We start from the raw sequence: 5,950 nt of genomic DNA, 5'->3' as shown, positions 1-5,950 counted from the left end.
AAAGTGAACATATATGCTTTTATTAACATGCACAGAACGAATGTAACACAATTGAATGAAAAACACAACCATGTTAATAGGAACGTCTATAAAAGCATCCGTAGCAGCTGCAACAAAGATAAATATGTATCAGAGGCATCGATTCTAAATTCCAACACCCCCACTAGAAGCAATGTCTCTCACTACTTCTTTCTCGGAGTCCAAATTCTTATGTTAGTTGATGACATCTGGTTCTTGGCAGTGGCTTTGTCATCATATCTGCAAGGATTCTATTTGTGGAAATTTGCTCCACTGTGATTTCTCCTGTATCTATCTTTTCCCTGATGAAAATATACCTGATGTCAAAGTGTTTAGTGTGACCTTTGTATCCACTTGTCTTTGCCAGATCAACTGCACCTTTGTTGTCACAAAACAATCTTATTTGCCCTCTTTTGGGAAAGGGGATATCTCTCTTTGCAGATGTTGCAGCCAAAGTGCTTCCTGACATGCAGAAGTTAAAGCCATATATTCTGTTTCTGTCATCGAGAGAACTACTGTTGGTTGTTTTTATACTATTCCATGAAATTGCTGCACCTTGTTACATAAATAAAAAAGCAATGGTTGATTTTCTATCCCCTATGTCCCCAGCCCAGTTGGCATCAGTGTAATCTGTGATGTCATGATCTTCTTTGGAAAATTGTAGCTTGAAGTCTTTAGTTCGCTTTAGATACCTTAGAATTCTATTTACAGCTTGCCAGTGCGACATTCCAGGATTATTATTAAACCAACTCACAACTCTAATTGTGTATGCTAGATCTGGTCTAGTACCTAGTTCTGCATACATTAAGCTATGTATGGCTTCTTTATGTTGGACGTCATGTTATGTCCGTCTCTGTCTGCTTGACAATAACCAAGTATTAAATCATCAAATGAGCCCAAAAACGGAGTGGATACTGGATTACAGTCTTCCATGTTATACTCTCATAAAATCTGATTTATATAATGAGTCTGATCCAACCATAAAAGTCCAAGCTTATGATCTCTTGTCATGGGCTAATGACTTTACTACCCACTGTAAACAGCATTTAATTAGTTTAGTGGATATACCATCTAATCTAGAATGAAATTTTCACTCTACAGCAGAGTGTGCGCTGATATGAAACTTCCTGGCAGATTAAAACTGTGTGCCGGACCAAGACTCGAACTCGGGACCTTTGCCTTTCACGGGCAAGCGCTCTACCGACTGAGCTACCCAAGCACGACTCACGCCCCGCCCTCACAGCTTTAATTCCGCCAGTACCTCGTCTCCTACCTTCCAAACTTCACAGAAGCTCTCCTGCGAACCTTGCAGAACTAGCACTCCTGGAAGAAAGGATATTGTGGAGACATGGCTTAGCCACAGCCTGGGGGATGTTTCTAGAATGAAATTTTCACTCTACAGCAGAGTGTGTGCTGATATGAAACTTGAGTCGTGCTTGGGTAGCTCAGTCGGTAGAGCGATTGCCCGTGAAAGCCAAAGGTCCTGAGTTCAAGTCTCGGTCCGGCACACAGTTTTAATCTGCCAGGAAGTTTCATATCAGTGCACACTCCGCTGTAGAGTGAAAATTTCATTCTAGAAACATCCCCCAGGCTGTGGCTAAGCCATGTCTCCACAATATCCTTTCTTCCAGGAGTGCTAGTTCTGCAAGGTTCGCAGGAGAGCTTCTGTGAAGTTTGGAAGGTAGGAGACAAGGTACTGGCAGAATTAAAGCTGTGAGGATGGGGCGTGAGTCATGCTTGGATAGCTCAGTTGGTAGAGCGCTTGCCCACAAAAGGCAAAGGTCCTGAGTTCGAGTCTCGGTCCGGCACACAGTTTTAATCTGCCAGGAAGTTTCATACCATCTAATCCCTCAATTTTTTGTTTTGTTTTCAGATGGTGTACTATTTGTACTATTTCTGATTCAATAGTGGGGGGTCAGGAATAAGCATTTTGTCTCGTATAGAATGTATACTGTGTTTATTTTGTAAGTGTTATTTTGAGTCATCCCTAGACAATTGGATACTTCTCCAAGGTCCTTTCGTTTAAGTTGTTCCTTCAGTTGTTCTTTAAATGCAATTTTCTGTTGCATATTGTTACAAAATATCAGCATGTCATCTACATAAACAGCTGCAATTAAAAGATCACTTCCTTGGTTTCTGTGATAAACACATGGATCAGCTGTGGAATGGCTGAAATTTAAACTTAGTAGAACTTTGTCCAGTTTGATATTCCAACAGCGACTTCCCTTGTTAAGTCCATACACTGCTTTCTTGGGTCTTCATATTACACTGTTTTTGTCACGTAGCCAACAGTGGGAATTTTAACATTAATTTCTTCTTTCAAATCGCCTTGCAGAAAAGCTGTCACCACATCACAATGATTAATGTCCAAGTCGTATTTAGCAGCTAGACTAAACAAATATCTGAGTGATTTCTGTCTTATCACTGGTGAGTATGTTTCTTCATAGTCTAACACTTTAACTTGTTAACATCCCTTAACTACAAGTCGAGCTTTATGTCCTTGTAAGTCTCTTTTTATCTTAAAGAACTGCCTAGCATCAATTGCTATTCTGCCTTGAGGCAAGATAGCTGATTCCCAAGATTTATTTCCCACATGTGACTTCAGTTCTTCTTCTATCGCTTGAAACCATTTCTCTGAACTCTTGGAGTGCAAAGCTTCTTCCAAAGTTGGTGGCTCTGATTCTTGTGAATCTTCTTTAGTACGATAGGTCACATAATCATCCATCTTCTTCGGTATGGGTATTCTGGAAGATCTTCTGAGCACTTGTTGTTGAGGCAGTTCAGATTCTCCTTCTATTTCGACTGAGCCTGATTCTTCTGAAATGCTATTATCTGATCTGTTGTCTGTTGAGTCATCTTGAGTTGTAATGTTCTCCTACTTATTTGTGAATGGAATAAATATCTGATTTGGTTCCAGCAAATGATCACATGTTCCTGGCTTGTTATTATTCTCTTGAATTATTTCTTCTTTAAATATCACATTTCTGTATTTAATGATTCTTTGTTGAACCAGATGGAACAACTGGTATGCCTTGCCGTCTTCACAGTATCCAACGAGTATGCTCTGAACACATTTCTTGTCCCATTTGCAACTAATGGTTTTTGATATGTGGACAAATGCCTTACTGCCAAATAATCTTAGATGGTGGAGGTCAGGTTTCTTTGCTGAGAAAGCTTCCTCGGGCGTTATATTGTTCAGAGCTTTTGTCAGTGATAAACTGTGGTGGAGACTGCTTCCCCCCAAAAATGTGTAGGTAATTTCGCTTCAAATAACATACATCGAGCATTTTCCATGTTTGTTCTATTGTACCTTTCTGCAACACCATTTTGTTCTGGAGTGTAGGGAACAGTGGTTTCATGTTTAACTCCTTCTTCTGGGCACATAACCTGTTGTTATTGAACTTGAAATAATCATGCAGTTATGGTTTGAAAGTGGACATAAATGCATTTATTAACATGTGCAGAATGAATGTAACACAAGAGTATGCAAAACACAACCATGTTAAGAGGAACATCTATAAAAGTGTCCGTAGCAACTGCAGGAAAAATAAATATGTATCAGAGGCATCAAATCTCAATTCCAAAAGTTACTGTTGCTTCACAATCTTTTAGAACTTCATGTGGAGGTGGATCAGGATGGGTAAAACCAGTTACTTTTAGTGGGAAATCAAAGCAAAGTAAGGAAAAAAAATTATTTTATCAATGTTCTAGCAGAAATGTGTGCTAGATACACCACGCTAACCAAGTCAGAAGATCACTTATGGTTTTTGACATAGCCACAAGCTTCATAATTTGAACATTTGGGTATTCATCACAAAATACATTTTACTTTACAAGTATTTACCTTTTCTTCAGCAGACATTTTAACAAATACTTCAATGTGAAAGTCATACTGAAGTAATACTAAAGTCTACAATTCAAAATTTGAATGTATTGCTGTACACCAAGTTGTCCAAAGAAGGAAATATGGTGTAGGTTTAGTCACTGTTTGTATGTTATTTTAAAAATATTAAGTCCAAAACATTCTCAGTTATATCAGATCAGCATTTTCATCTTGGACATAAATCACGACTTGCAAACTACCTCAAAAGCCTGTGGACCCATCAAGTGTGATGGAAAATGCAGTGATGTCCTGCAATTTACTTATTAATTGCAGGTAATTGATGTACAGTCTGCCAAGAAGGACTGATTATTCCAAACCAATTTGTATTCAGTGGACGCAGAAAATCTGCAGCATCATTAATGCATTCTTTTATCAACTCGGCAGTAGAAAATGATTTTCCAGTTCCTGCTGTGCCAATTCTTTGCGTGTTTCCCTTGTGTCATCTAGGCATTGACTCGTGTTTCAGTAACTGTTGTTCAACAGCGATTAGAATGGACAAGGACTGTGGTTGCTGTGTTCGGATGAGGGCTGAGTTGGCATCCCTTCACTCACATCTGCAGGCAACGCTGACTTCGGTTGTGCAGCTTGAGGCTGTTGCCAAAGGGCACCACTGTGGGAAGCCGGACTTGGGTATCACGGGGATGTCAACCTCATCCCGTCTGTCCCCAGATCGGTCTGCCGCTGTTGTTGCCCTGGTTGCTGCCCGCAGTGGGGCTAAGCCCTCGCCTGTGGTTGATTGGGAGGTCGTTCCAAGGCATGGCAGGCAGCGAAAGACGTCCATGGAGGCTGATCAGAAGGCCTCCCCGGTGCGTCTGACAAACAGGTTTCAGGTACTGTCTCTGGCTGAGCCAGATGCAGCAGCCTGCCCTGTTTCAGAGGATGATTCTCAGCCTTCAAGTTCTTGGGAATCGCAGAGGGTGGGCTTGTTAGTAGTTGGGAGCTCCAATGTCAGGCCCGTAATGGGGCCCCTTAGGAATATGGCGGCTAAGGAGGGGAAGAAATCCAGTGTGCACTCCATGTGCATTCCAGGTGGAGTCATTCCTGATGTTGAAAGGGTCCTTCCAGATGCCATGAAGAGCACAGGGTGCAGCCAGCTGCAGGTGGTGGCACATGTCGGCACTAATGATGTGTGTCGCTTTGGATCTGAGGAAATTCTCTCTGGATTCCAGTTGCTATCTGATTTGGTGAAGGCTGCCAGTCTTGCTTATGAGATGAAGGCAGAGCTCACCATCTGCAGCATCGTTGACAGAACCGACTGTGGACCTTTGGTGCAGAGCCGGGTGGAGGGTCTGAATCAGAGGCTCAGACAGTTTTGTGACCGTGTTGGCTCCAGATTCCTTGACTTGCGCCATAGGGTGGTGGGGTTTTGGGTTCCGCTGAATAGGTTAGGAGTTCACTACACTCAGCTGGCGGCTACATGGGTAGCAGAGGCTGTGTGGCATGGACTGGGCGGTTTTTTAGGTTAGAAGGCCTCGGGAAAGTAGAGGGTGGGCTGCAATCTCAAAGGGTGCATGGCAAATACAGGACGTGCTTGGATCAAGGAACAGTTGGAATTGTAGTTGTAAATTGTTGTAGTTGTGCTGGGAAAGTCCCAGAGTTTCAAGTGCTAATAGAAAGCACAGAAGCTGAAATTGTTATAGGCACAGAAAGCTGGCTAAAGCCTGAAATAAGTTCTGCAGAAATTTTTACAAAGTCACAGAGAGTGTTCGGGAAAGATAGATTAGGCAGAATTGGTGGTGGAGTGATTGTGTCTGTCAGTAGTGGTTTATCTTGTAGTGAAGTCGAAGTAGATACTCCGTGCAAATTGGTATGGGTAGAGGTTATACTTAACAGTGGAAGTAAGTTAATAATTGGTTCCTTCTACCGCCCCCCAGACTCCGATGATATAGTTGCTGAACAGTTCAGAGAAAATTTGAGTCTCGTATCAAATAAATACCCCACTCATACAGTTACTTCAACCTTCCCTCGATATGTTGGCAAAAATACTTGTTCAAAACCGGTGGTAGGCAGAAAACATCTTCCGAGATTGTCCTAAATGCTTTCTCCGAA

General features: G+C 41.8%; 1 non-coding gene across 1 annotated transcript; it reads left to right on the top strand.

Moving 5' to 3' along the window:
* The first annotated feature begins 1,752 nt into the window (after positions 1 to 1,752).
* Trnal-caa lies at positions 1,753 to 1,827 on the top strand. Its single transcript has one exon. It is a non-coding gene; the product is annotated as a tRNA-Leu (tRNA).
* Positions 1,828 to 5,950: the final 4,123 nt, after the last annotated feature.

This window comes from Schistocerca americana, chromosome 1 (genome assembly GCF_021461395.2).
Source record: "Schistocerca americana isolate TAMUIC-IGC-003095 chromosome 1, iqSchAmer2.1, whole genome shotgun sequence".
Classification (NCBI taxonomy): domain Eukaryota; kingdom Metazoa; phylum Arthropoda; class Insecta; order Orthoptera; family Acrididae; genus Schistocerca; species Schistocerca americana.
Note: the sequence above shows the minus strand (reverse complement) of the source record. Positions and strands in the feature narration are given on the sequence as shown.